This window comes from Oryx dammah, unplaced genomic scaffold (genome assembly GCF_014754425.2).
Source record: "Oryx dammah isolate SB20612 unplaced genomic scaffold, SCBI_Odam_1.1 HiC_scaffold_7, whole genome shotgun sequence".
Classification (NCBI taxonomy): domain Eukaryota; kingdom Metazoa; phylum Chordata; class Mammalia; order Artiodactyla; family Bovidae; genus Oryx; species Oryx dammah.
This window is the reverse complement of record NW_024070191.1, coordinates 14,867,365-14,881,936: the sequence shown is the minus strand read 5'-3', so window position 1 is coordinate 14,881,936 and position 14,572 is coordinate 14,867,365. Positions and strand designations below refer to the sequence as shown.

The window sequence follows — 14,572 nt, the reverse complement described above, 5'->3', positions numbered from 1 at the left end:
GCCGCGACACACACACACCCCTGGAGGGGCGGGATGTGGCGATCCAGGCAAGGTTTTTTCATCCCTTGCAGACAACCCCGGCTGCTGTTAAATGCTGAAAATAGCTCAAATGCTCTCAGAACAGTAGCACCACCCAGCAGCTGAGATTCTTTCCCTGTCTCACTTGCTTTCTCTCTTGCCCCCCCCCACCTTTTTTTTTCAGACACTTGGATTGGACTTAATCTTAAACCTCTGGAGTTCAAGACCTTTTAAAAAGGGCTAAATAAACAACCTCCACATGTAAAAGGCCACTGACTCCTACTTCCTCTCTTCAGAGCAACTGTTGAACCTGGCTGCCTGTAGGTAAGTTTTTTTTTTTTTTTAATTCTGGAATTATTTTGTTGGTTTATCACATGGACTCAGTGTTTTTTAAATAACTTGTCAATGGTGAAAATAAGCAGGGGGGGTATGGTTCTGGGGGTGCTGAACGCCCTCCAGGTAGATACGGCATTCCACAGTCCAGCAGCAGCCTGTGTGCGTTTCTGTGACTGCAGCTTTAAACAGTGCTGAACGCGCTCTGTACGATGCTGACCTGCAGAACAGAGCTGTCTGTGCCTGAGCCTGAGCCGCTGCAGAACGCTAATTAAGCCTCCTTGCCAGGGTCATCCCAGAGCCTTTCAGACACCCTCATTTTCTTGTTTAGATGAGGTTTACTTATTTTTAACTTTCTAAGGGCATTTTTTTTTTTTAAGGGAAAAGATGCAACTACCTGAGTAAAGGAGCTAGATTAGTGATTTATTCTTTAAGGACAATGAGACGGCTCTATCTTATTACCTTCCTTCACTCCTGCTTTGTTCATTGCTACTGTGGAATTAGAACAATTTTTTGTTTGTTTTTGTATTGTATCTTCCTACCACAATTCAGTGACTCAGTTTTGAGGTTTCCTTACCTAGTCGATGGTCTTTGGCTAGAAGTTTTCTTTCTCTACTGTGACAATATAATAGTTTGGAGGGTTTTCTGTGCTTTCTCCCTCCCCCACCTTACGCTTGGTCTTGACATTTTGCAAAGCACTTTGATCTGTGGACTTTAACTTCAAACATGGCATTTACTTTGATTGTGGGTATTTACTATGTTCGGTAAAAAGTCTTCCTTTTTGTTTAAGGCTTTTATATCATTTCCTTGGAATAATCTATTGGGTTTTGGTTTTCTCTCACTGATACGTGTTAGGTTTTATTAGTACAGGGACCCCCCTCCCCTCAGCAGAAAGGCAAAGACTTTTCTATGGCAGGTTTCTCTGACCATCACAGAGTTTATGATAGCTCTCTGCTCCACTCAGCAGATGTCTAAAATCAAGCAGGAAATAATGGTGCACAGACCAGACTCTATCAACCCCTCATGTAAGTGCCTCTAAATTGCCATATGCCTTGGGGCCTTACTGTTGCTGTTTAACATGGACACTGAAATCCTTGGAATTTAGAGATTCTTATTTCCAAAGAAGTTTATTGGTATCTCACCATATGTCGAAAGAAAGCAAGCATTTTAAACACACATCTTCCAGGTAATTTTTTTTTTTTTTTTCAAAAAAGAAAGAAAAAGAAGAAAAAAATTTTTTTAAGAAATAAAAGACCATTTTACAAAGGAAAACTAGAAAAAAAAGGAAAGGAGAAAAAAAAATTCTCTGTAGCCAGAAGTCTATTATGCTAGTGAAACTTTTGCTGAATGAGGGATAAGGAATGAAAAAAAATGCATTTCCTAAAATAGGCAGAGTGTAGCACTTTCTAGCCATTCAGTCAACTTTTAGATGTTCTTTTTGTTTTAGAGAAAATTCTAAAACACATTAGTGACACATTTGTTTGTCACTCTTTTCTTCTCTACTGCAAACAAAGGGTGTTTTCAAAGTCCTCAGCCAGATACTGAGTTTGTCGTCTCCTGGCAATCTGGCCTTGCGTCCTGGTGAAGGTGAACAGTAGGACGAGCCTAATCCTGTCAGGAGACTAAGTGCCAGGCAGGGACCCTGGCTCCTCAGAGCTGACACAGGACACACCCTGTGCGCTGCATCGTGATGACAAGAAAGGAAGCCAGTGGCGGCCGGACTCAGGTTCAGAGGGTGGAGCTAGGGAGTAAGTTATGGGAGACGTCCCTCTGGATTAGAAGCAGATGCAACATGATCTCTAGAGCTAGGACTGAGATTGTAGGAAAACCTAGAGCTGTTCCGTCTAATTTTTAATTTCCCAAAGCTGGACATTTAATTACTAACTTTCTCTCTTCAGATCTTCATTATAAGAGCTTTTGAATCATCTCATTTCTGTGATGTGTGTATAGTCAAAACTTGAAATCCTCTGGTCATTTTGAGCATATCCTTCACTACCTTTGGTAGGGGTCTAGAATACTCTTCCCTTTAATACTAGGCATTCTTGATTTGGCATTGCTGAGGAGAAATGTGCTGCTAAAAAGGCAATGCTAGTTAAATGGCAACCCACTCCAGTGTTCTTGTCTGGAGAATCCCAGGGACGGAGGAGCCTGGTGGGCTGCCGTCTATGGGGTCGCACAGAGTCAGACATGACTGAAGCGACTCAGCAGCAGCAGTGGCGGTTCAGTTGCAGAATCCAATGGCTGAAATGTGTTTGGAATGTGATAAGGCCATTTCATTCTTGAGCAAGCCATTTTTTTCCTGTTCTGTTGGGTTTTTTGTTTTTTTGTTTCCTTTTGCCTCTTAATTTTACTTTGAAACTTTGGCTTGTTTGAATGTGAAACTCAAGGATAAACCGTAGCCAAAACCACTGAGTTTCACACAGGTTCCACATGAAAGAAGTATTCTACCCAGCCTTGCTTGAAACTTGGCCCATGTTTTGCCAAAAGTTTCATGAATGTCACTGAGCCTGGATTTGAAACATAATCCCAAGTCAAGTGACTTCTGGTGACTTTGAGGCTGTCCTGTAGAAGTATAGAATCTGTCAAACAAGGGCACCCCTTATTTTCACATCTCTGACTGTAATTTTATGTATACACACATTTTTGCAATAAACTTCCATTTGTTCTGTGATACTTTAAAGCCAGGTTCAATCCTAATGTGAATTTTTATCGCTGGGGTATTGAAGCAATAGGAAAATAGAACTCTGCATTTTTAAATTCCAACACAGTCTGAAGCAAGTGGTGTGAACATGTTGGTATAATTCAGCTGAAGGAAGTCAGTCCCACGAGAGTCATGGAGTGGCTTTCTTTGCTTAAATATACTTCTGTGCTCATGTGGAACAAACAGTAACATTTTGTCCAGGTCTATCTGCTTGACAGTATGCCTTTTGTTCGTTCTCCAAAGGTGGTGTCAAATATATTGGTGGAAAAATAATAAACTTACAGAATTTTTTTTTTTTTTTGGCCTGCTCAACTGACACACTCCTAGGGAACATTGTAAGCATTGAAAAGTTTAGTAACGTTACTTGTAATGTATACTGAGGGTAAAGGAGTCCTCAGCAGTCAATTTTCTTCAGAAAAGCTTGACCTTGAGCCGTTGCATGACAGCCAAATGGGCTGGGCTGTGAAGTTGTGTGTGTGTGTGTTTTGAGTGGCTGGAAAGGAAGATGGGATTTGTAAACTTGGTTCAGCAAATGTTACATTTGCACGAGAAACAACTGAGAAGAAGAAGGGGACAAAGATGAGAGCACTGGAAGTAAGAGGAGGCCACCTGGTGCAGAGGCTGAGGAATCAGGACTGTTCAATAGTGACTTTAACTCAACTTTGTCCTGGAAACTAAAACTCTACCTGCAAAATACCCACACCTGTACTTTTATTTAATACTCAGGGTTATCAGAGATAATAGACTGTGTTTTTATTTCACCCCATGCATAGTTGTTTCACATTCAATAACTGATTTCCTGGATCATCTGTCTTAAGGTAGGGTGGTATTCCTACTAATATGGGGTCAGTCCTGCAGGCAATGTGTCCCCAATGTACAGTTGAGGACACTGATCTTCAACGTTGCCACAGTATCTATTTTACATCCCTAGAAAATAGCCAATGGTAGGTTGGCTCTCATATCAAGAGTTTTCAAAGTGCGTTCCATCTCATTACATAATACAAAGATATAAAACAAGTTAAAAATAAAAGCCAAAGGATAATAAGAAAATAGTCCAAGCTATAAGAGCGCTATTTGGAATCATAACAATTTCTGAGTTTCTATACTTCACTGAGAAATAATAATCAAATAATTAAATAATCAAATAATCAAAAGTAGGATGAAGATTACAGAGAAAGACAAGCATGTGCCAGTGGTATAATGAACCAAAAGTTATGACTTGGTGATCAAAACAAGATGCAGGTCAGTGAAAAGAATCACGTTAGTAACTTGATACAGCTTAAATAAAATAATGTACTTGCTACTGAAAGGTCAATCCAGTATTAGAAAAGATAGGACAGAAACACTAATCTCTTGTTTTGAAGATAAATTTGGACTTGAAAAAAGAAAGTGAATTTAGTTTAATGGAAAACCACATGTACAGCTTGTGTTATTAAAGCACTGTGTTTTGGTTACTTTGACCTGATAAAAATCCTGGTCCAAGCACAACTTTGAATTGGTTTAATTCTAGTGGAGCCGTTGTTCTTGACATGCATTCAGCTTAGTGGTACTTCTCTTGTTCAATTTTGCAAACCTAAGAAATTTGGTTGGTTTCAAATTTAGCTCCAAGCAGTGTTCAGAACTTTTGTGTTTGTTCGACCTGACCATTTAAATATTTTAAAACCACATAAAACTCAACTTTAGAACAAATTCCTAGTGTTAAAAATACCTAAGAATGTTGAAAAAGTTATGTATAGGTACACTGTCTGCAAATTTAATGAGCATACAACCAAATATAGTTAATAAACAGTTTTGATCTGTAGATCAAAACTATTTTCTATTCCACATTTATATGTTTTACTATGAAAGTATTCACTTTAAAAACAATTTTTATTATACTGGGATTAAAGATCATGGTTAAGGACAGAAAACTGGGAATTCTCTGTCAGTTCAGGGGTTAGGACTCTGCACTTTTACTGCTGAGGGCCTGGGCTACCCCTGGGTCCAACCTCTGAGTGGGGACCTAAGATCCCACAAGCCGCAGGGCGTAGCCAAAATACTCTCTTAAAGAGAAAAGAAAAGAGAAGCATGGAAATCTATCCCCAAACAAATATGGCTGAGTAAATGTGCAGTTAGACTAGAAACCACATCCTTGTGGTACCAGCAAAGCCAAGTGTTTGAAGGTATTGTCTGGCATCTGGTTGACCTTCACGTGGACATCTGTGAATAGTCCAGAAGAGTGGATCTGTACTGAAGGATTCAGCAGGGGAGTGCTGGAGATTAAGGAGGAAGTTTTTCACTAATTCAAGAAGGATGCTAAATATCAAGCTAAGAGATCCACACCTCTTTCTGATGTAAAAAGTGGTCATTATCCCTGACTGTACAGGACAGTAAAATGATAACTTTGGGAAGAAGTAAACATCTTACAGAGTATCACTTCTTAGCGATTGAGATTAAAAAAAAATTAAATTGCTTTGAATAAAAATCTTTGAAATATACATTTTTTAGTATTTTTATTTAATTAAATAAAACTTTAAATAAATAAATTCATTCTGTTTATTTATAAATGTTTTATAATTTGAAATATAAATTATTTTATTTATAAAATGTAAACAATATTTTATAAATTATTTGCTATAAAACTCAACAATTTACTATTGATGTGGGGCATAAAATTAAATCCCTGAAATTTTCTTTTTATATCAAATATGACTTTTTTCATTCAAAGCAAGATAAAACCAAAAGTACATATAAACAAGTTCTAAATTTTATATTGATATCACGAAAGACTGTGACTTATGATGAGAAACTTTTAAAAACCAAGAGACCGAAAAACTGAGTGAAATGGTAAATTTGGCGAAAGACAATTTTTTGTAGAAAAAATAATGAAAGTTGACTTTGTAAAAAAACAAAAAACTTTTTTTTAAGATGACTACTAGTTTTCAATATAAAATATATTTCATTTTAGTGTTTAAGCTACTTTACTTTATAAATGAATGGATGAATTTTATATTCCAAAATTAAAGTTGGCATTTGCACTTTGTCTCATGTAGTGAGATCCATCACTCAATAGCCATAGTTTGTGTAAAAACTTGTCTGGAAATGAAGTGATAATATTTATGCTAAGGTAAGAAAATTTGATTACAGTGAGAGTTTTATCCTCTTTATAATATTTTACCTATTTTGTATATTGAAATTAAACAAAAAGCATTGAGGTTAAAAATCACTTGTGCCTAAATCATGTACATCCTTTTCCTAATCAACATTCTGAATGACTATATAAGAGCATACAAAAATTACATGTAAAAACACTTGGCAGAAGTTCAGTTTGCATTTTTCAATGAACATTATAGCTTCTTTCACTAACACATGACGTGCTTTTTAATTTAAGAAGAATGATCTTACATATAAATCAAAAAGGAAGGAAATTAAGAGGTTACTAGTAAATGCAAATGGTGTTTTAAGTGACCACAAATAACTACTTTTAATATCCTAAGCATTTTCATATTTATTGAGTGAATATTGTCATAAGGGTCTTTTTATATTGCTTCAGTCATTTGCTTCTTAAAGACTGCCGCCACCATCCTATATATGAAGCACATGGAGCTTGAGGTTTAAAACTTTACATTCTGACATTCTGACTACTGAGCAATCTCAAGGTAGAAGACACTGATAAAATCCAAAACAACTTTCAAGTTAAAAATTCACAACCAGCCATGGAAAGAATTGCTTTTACCCTAAAGAAAAAAAAAAAAAAGCATCAATTAAAAACCTGTATTATAAAAGATGCACTAAAAAATATGATTCTCAGATTCTGGTTACCTTGGGGGACATAGGGAAGATATTTCAATCAGAGCCATGTACCATAGAATTTAATTGAATTCATAATGTCTTATATTTTAAGATGAATCGTGGGTACATGGATATTTTTATATTATTCCTTTTATCTTTTGAATGTCTGAGTAAATGCTGGCATCTTCCATGCCTTAAATTTAAGATAAACATTGTATATACTGAAAATTTTAAGTATATTTCTCAGCTGTTAATATTGAGAAGATAATATTAACTTTAGTGAAAAGCGATTTTATAACATACAGGCAAGCCTTTCAGTGGCCACAGGACCACAGCAGTGGTTTGATATGCATGAGTTTCCAGTTAATGTTATCCTGTGCAAAGTAAGGATGACCTATGTTTACTATAAAGACTTCACTCTGTAACTTAATAACATTTCTTAAAATTTAATTTATTAAAAAATTTACATACACACAACTGTTCCTTAATTTTCACACTAACAGTTTGATATCATGGGGCGGGGAGAAGTCCAGTGATTTTTCATTATCATTTGGCAGGAACCTGCCAAAGGAGAATCTTCATTCTGATTTCTTTGTTTGTTTGTTTTATCCATAGAGTTATTTCAAAATGCTGAAATGGAAAAGCTGGCAGGCAGCGCTATCTTTTTAGGAGGTTTGATGAATGATGGATTATACTGAATAACTTTCTTTTTTTTATTGCAAGTGATTTTACACTTAGTCTGAAAATTCAGTACAAGCCAAAAGTCCCTTATTTTAAATCACAGAATTCAAAGAAAATATATTTCCTAAGTTTCCAGACAAAGCCTATCAAAACATTTGAACTGTAAATAATAAACTCATCGAAGAAATTGTGATGTTCTGATAATACAGAGAATAACTTTGAATTTCTTCATGCCGTTACTAAAGCTGTGAAACCAATTATCACATAATTAACAAAAGAGTAATATCTATAAACAAATGTGAGGAGGAGGCTTTTAGATTTCTGGCTTTAGACACTGTCGGCTCCCTGACCATTAAAATCTCTTCTCCTTTGCCTCCTGTGACACTGCAGTATTTTCCTCCAGTCTGATCACTCCTGAATTCCACTAACAGGTGAATCTTTCTTTGCCTGACCTTAAAGGTGTTCCCTTGGGTTCTGTTCCTCGTGTCAGATCTCCCCTCAGTTCACCTTTATCCTCCTTTGTGAAAATCTTAAAATCTCTTTCATGAGTTCCAGCCTCACATCTGTAAGGAAATGGTAAACACCCCATATGAATATCTTCAGCATGTTTCAAACTCAGTGCTTTTAGAACTCATCATCTTCCAATTCCCAAGCTGCTCTTCTTCCCCAGGGCTCTGTTTTAATAATTGTGTCACCGAGTTATTCAGAATTAGAATCTTAAACAAGCATTCAAATGTTCCTTCATACCAGCTTAGTCACTGTTGAGGCTACCTACACACACAACTTCAATATCCCCCCTTGCCCTCGCTTAAAAGCCACTGCAACATTCTTGACTAGAATTTCTCAGCACTGTCCTGATCACTCTTGACATCCACATTTTCTGCCCTCCAGTCTAATCCCTTGAAGCAGAGATGCTTTGTTGAAATAAACAAGCTTGGTATGTAGACTTCCCATACACCACACTCCCCTATCATATAGCAACTACCTCTCTCCTCAGGCTTGCGGGACCAGGAAAGATGATCATGTCAACCAATGAAAGTAAAACTCAATATATGGTGTTCGGACATAAATAGCCCTGGGTTTTCCCAGACAAAAGGCAGAGTTGGCAACCTTTCCAGATTCATTAGTAAGAAAAGGTGTGGCTCGCTGTGCCGGCCATGGAATAGAGATCCAAAGTCAGTCTAGTTACTTCTCTCAAAAAATCCTTTCCCTCCAATTCTCCTTCTAACAGTAGTTCACAAATCACCTGTTTCATTTGCGCTTATTATGTACAATGTGATGGTTGTAGGCAAAGGCTAAGCGATAAACATTTTGTTAAAAAAAAAAAAAAGAACACAAAGTTTTAAGCCAGAAACCCCACGTGATTCATAAGTGACAGTAGAAGAAGTCTTTGAGAAATAAATGACTTTAATTGTTTGAGGAGCCTCCATACTGTTTTCAATAGAGGTTGCACCAATTTACATTTCCACCAACAGTGCACAAGGGTTTCCTTTCTCCACATCTTCAATAAGACTTGTTATTTATTATCTTTTTGATGATAGCCATTCAACTCTAAAATATGTGAACATGTTCAGAACTAAGTAGAAAACAAAGAAATGACTGAAATAATATAAAAAGATCCTTATGACAATATTTCACTCAATGAATATGAAATCACTCAAGGTATTAAAATCATCCATGGTCACTTAAAATGCCAATTGGTTTTACTAGTAAATTCCTAATTTCCTTCCTCTCTGATTTATATGTAAGAACACTCTTCTTAAACATAAGCACAGTCAAGTGTTAAATGTACCAAGCTCTAATAGTCCATTAAAAAATACAAAAACAAGGAATGGAGTTGTTTTGGGGGACACCATAAAGGTCCCACTCATTGAATGACTGTCATAATTATAGTTAATATAACTTTATCTGAATAGTAGGATATAAAGAGTGAAATTCTAAATACCAAGTTTCTGGATCTTTTAACGTTTCTTTCACCATTGATCTTTAGTCATCTGATCAGTAATCATTTATTAAAAGGCTACTCGGTAGTCTGTTCTGGCCTCTGTGACAGTCCCTGAGAACTAGCCATCCCCCCACACCACTCCCCATCCCTGTGTAGTAGGAGATAGTTATTGAAAGGTAATTGGCCAAATAGTCATATAATTAAAACTGTAATAAGAGCCATGAAAGGAAGATAAAGGATGCTAGAAGAGTAGAATTCACAACTTTGAGGACCAAGGGTCAAGGACAAAAAGACAGCTAGATTTGGAATTTAGTGAAATTATTAGGAAGGTGAGTCACTTGGGGTAGCAACCAGAAGAAGCATTTCCTGTGCCAAGAATGATGGTCCCTTTTACCAATTACTGAGGGTAAAGAATGAAGAGAGATGGACATGATTCCTCCAAAAATAGATCCATCAGGCATCACTGTGAACATCCACCCTCTAGATACAAGTGAGTGCATGTGATGGACTTTTTCTCCTGTGGAAAATATCTTTAAAATGATAGCTAGCTGTGCTAGTATATATATAGTGGTGTTGGAGAAGACTCTTGAGAGTCCCTTGGACTGCAAGGAGATCCAACCAGTCCATCCTAAAGGAGACCAGTCCTGGGTGTTCATTGGAAGGACTGACGTTGAAGCTGAAACTCCAATACTTTGGCCACCTGATGCGAAGAGCTGACTCATTTGAAAAAACCCTGATGCTGGGAAAGATTGAGGGCAGGAGGAGAAGGGGATGACAGGGAATGAGATGGTTGGATGGCATCACCGACTCAATAGACATGGGTATGCATGGACTCTGGGAGTTGGTGATGGACAGGGAGGCCTGGCGTGCTGTGGTTCATGGGGTCGCAAAGAGTCAGACATGACTGAGCAACTGAACTGAACTGATATATATATATATACACACATACACACACACTAATTTATATGTATGTGTGTATATATACATACAAACTAGTTTATATATATATATATCCTAGCTTATATATATATAAATTCTCCATGGATTATATAGTGTTGTGTTTGCTCCTACTTAAATATTGAAGGAGTATGATTTCTGAAATGATTTATGAAAGATGAATGTGACTTTGAGTAAAACTTATTTAGCTTTGAGTAGGATTTTCAAGATAAACATCCAAGGAAATGTCTAACAAGAGGGATATTGAAACACAATTTTTCAATGAATAAAGACCTTACTGATTGCAGCCATGAATTCAAGTATTTTGACATATGTTCAGGTGTTTGTTTTGAGACATGTAAGGAGTTAAAAGTGAAAGAAAATGTTTAAAGTTCTCTTCCTCACTTTGAACTACATTTCAAAGAAATACATACTTTCAACGTAAAACATATTTCTTCCATAGACCAACACAAATATGTGTATGAATGTGAATTAAATCTCATGGTTGGGGTTATATCTGTTAATTTTTATTATGTATCTGTAATGGCAACTATTTAAAATATTTTGTGCTTTAATAATATTATTCAGAGTAGTACTGATAATAATATTTCTTCTGCTTCTTATACCCTTATTCACATTTTTCAAAATCAGCAATGAGACTAATTTATTTTAAGAATTCCAAGGTTTTCAAACAAAAATACCTGGATGCAACTAAAAAAAAAAGAGAGAAAGAAACATGGTTTTTAATGTGTTATTTACTTTAGGTATTTACTGTGATCGGTTGTGTCCAACTCTTTGCCACCCCATGGACTGTAACCCTCCAGGCTCCTCTGTCCAGGGCATTTTCCAGGCAAGAAGACTGAAGTGGGTTGCCTTTTCCTTCCCCAGGGGATCTTTCCAACCCAGAGATCAAACCCACATCTCCTGTATTGCAGGCAGATTTTTACCACTAAGCCACCAGGGAATTTTTCCAGAAATAATCATAAACTTATATTTGTAAAAGGTAGCTGAGCACATCTAGAACATTTCTTTTCCAGGGATCAGTATTGCTCTAGAAACTGCTGTTTGAAATCACAAAGTGGGTATCTGTGTAGACATGTTTTGTTAATTTTTCAGATTATTCCTTCCTCATGCGACCATGAACAGTAGCAAAAAGGAATCAGAGAGAGCAATAAACAAAGAGCTTCCAGCTTAAAGAGTATTAAGAAAGCACTTCCAATTCAATGACTATTGTATTCCTAATATAAGCCTTGAACCCAAGAACTGGGAAACCTGGGCATTCATGGGCAATGTAAATATATTGAAAAAAGAATCAGGATATTTGCTGGAGTCCCTAAACTGTGCAATTCCTGAATGAGCCAACTTTGAGTGGAAAACAGAAATCTGCCTCATAGGAATATGAAAGTGCTGTGGCATAGAGTATTTTATAGAAGTTGAAGATTTGACCTTGCGTGATCACTGAGGCTGACTTAGAATACTGTCCATGGGGTTTCCCAGGCAAGAATACTGGGCTGGGCTGTCACTGCCTTCTCCATGTTCTCTTTACTCATGGTCAGTAAATCTGTCCTATGCTATAGTCATGCAGCTCAGCCCTTAGGAAAAGGCATCCCTCTTCCCTTCCAACACACACACACACACACACAAGTCTTATTTGGTTTCTAAATATATCAAATGGAAAATCTCATCTGTGGACCTGACAATACTTGGTATTAGGAGAATTACTGAGAAAAAAGCAATCAACTCTTTGTTGCTGTTACCTGAAAGGTGCTTTCCTTACATTAGGCATAAATAGTTCTAACTCCTACTTCATCTCTTAACCAAGAAACTGTTCTTTCCTCTGGCATTTGGTGCGGGGAACCTGCACCAAAGGGAACCTGCTCTGAGTTCTTGGGACACATCAGTGAACAACATTGATCAAAATTTCTGCCCCCAAAGAGCTTACATTCCCATGAAAAGAAACAAACAATAGAAGATAAACATAATAAGTAATTATGTAGTAGGTGAGAAAGTAACAGAGTGCTTTTAAAATACAACAGAGTAAGGAAGATGTGGAGAATGTGTTGAAGACATTGCAGCTCAGAATTTTAAATGTGGAGCAAAGAACATGAAGGAGTGAGGAGCTGTCCATATGGCTCTCTGGGGGAACCATAGTCTAGGTAGAAGGAAGTGCCCCCGCAATGCCCTCAAGGAGCCAAGGCTTCCCTGTTCGAGGTACAGCAAGGAGCCTGACCCAGTTGCAGCCAAGAGAGAGAAGGAGAGAGCAACTGTAAGATGAGATCAGAGAGGCACTTACACTATAAAAGGCACTTACACTTACCCTCTAGCTGCTCTAATGAGAGAAATCTGCAAGGGAAGGGTGGAAGCTAGGGAACTAAGGAGGAAGCTAGTGCAATAACCAAGTGAGAGAAGATGACGGCTTTGGACAGGGTGGGAATGGAAGAGGTGACAAGAAGTGGCTGGTTCTCCATGGGTATCTAGATCCCTGGGACATTCCAAGACTGAGAGGTCAGGACGCAGAGGAGAAACCAATCAATGAACCTGAGAAGATGTATCTAGAGAGACAGGAGGAAAAGCAAGAGGGCGCCGTGTGCTGGAAGCCAAGATGGGGAAATTGTATCAGAGGAGGAGGCATGATCAAGTAAGATAACAACTGAGACTTGGCTAGTGAATTTCACAAATTAGAGATGGTTAGTGACCCTGACAAGAGCAATTTGGTGGAGTGGTATAATTCTGGAAGGTCTTTGGCATGATATTTAACTTTAAAAAAACTGAAGTGTTTTTATTGGTGGGTAATAGCTTTTTTGATCGATTTAAACTTCCACATTAGTTTTACTCCACATGCCCAGCAGTCACAGATTCCACAGTCACTGGACCACTTGAGCACATGGTGCCAGTGTTTAATGAAATATGCGTCTTCAGGCCAGTAAACGTCACCATGCGACTTGGAGTGCTTCCTGCAGACCCGCTTTCTGACTGCTGAGTGTTTACATGGACCATGGTGATACCCAAAGTAAAAATGCTTTTATACTTATAGATTACTCCACTGAATTATATAACACTGATATCGATAAACATATTTACTCCAAAAAAAAATGAGGTATAACACAAACAAATTCATGCAGATTTACTGGCAATCTGTGAATTGTTGTTTAGAACCTGAGAGTTTCTGCACCACCAGTCTTACTAATTGTGTGAAGAATTACATGATATTCTGGTTATCAACCTTCATGTTAACCATCTATAGTAGTTTCCACTTATTACACTCAATCACCTGCGTGAATCAGCCAATTTGTACAAGCTGTCTTGCAAATAACTCCTATAATAAGAGTAAAATAAGAAAACCACCATTATGGAAATCATTGTTAAACACTTAAGCCTAAATTTTACCATCTCATTGTGTAGATCTAACTGGAGAGAAAGCAGATGCTTTAAGGACTTGAAATAGCTGAAGTAATTTATGCTCTTGTCTGTGTAATGTGTTATACAATGCAGTCCTATACCAAACAGGTTTCTCTCTGCTAGACTTTTATTGTGCTTCTGTGTTTGATTATGTTATCCTGAAAAAGGTAAACACAGTGTTTTAATTTCTAAGGACTCAGAATACTCAGAATAACCATTAAAATAGAATTGTGATGTTGCATTGTAACAAATGACATTGAAGATAAATGCTATTTTCCTATCTTGAAATTATTTTATAACAGCATTAGTTTCTGAAGTCTTTAAAATATCAGGTTAACAATGAAAGGGAAATTAACAAAAAAAAAATCTCTAAAAGCTCACATGTACAGTTAAAGACTAAAATTTGATATAAAGTTTAGTTGTGTTTTCCTATCCAGAAATCAAAACTTGAAGAGCAGCAAGGGTATTTTGCTCTTCAAATTTCAATATAGGGCTTCCCCTGTAGCTTGGATGATGAAGACTCTGCTTGCAGAGGAGGAGACCCTGGTTCAATTCCTGGGAAGATCTGCTGGAGGAGGGATAGGCCACCCACTCCAGTATTCTTGGGCTTCCCTGATGGCTCAGCTGGTAAATAATCCACCTGCAATGTGGGAGACCTGGGTTTGATCCCTGGTTGGGAAGATCCCCTGGAGAAGAGGGAGAAGGGAAAGGCTACCCACTCCAGTATTCTGGCTTGGAGAATTCCATGAACTGTATAGTCTATGGGATCAAAAAAAGTCAGACTGAGT

At 37.4% G+C, this 14,572-nt stretch overlaps 1 protein-coding gene across 13 annotated transcripts in view; it reads left to right on the top strand.

Moving 5' to 3' along the window:
- The window catches only part of SORBS2 (sorbin and SH3 domain containing 2), a 209,612-nt gene that overhangs the window by 33,922 nt on the left and 161,118 nt on the right, over positions 1-14,572 (top strand). For 11 of the 13 annotated variants that reach the window (XM_040243075.1, XM_040243076.1, XM_040243080.1 and 8 more), the window contains exon 2: positions 203-342. The gene's annotated coding sequence lies outside the window, so the exon portion shown is untranslated. Of the gene's footprint in view, positions 1-72; positions 343-14,572 lie in introns of those variants that run through there. The other 2 variants (XM_040243077.1, XM_040243090.1) reach the window with 2 other exon arrangements.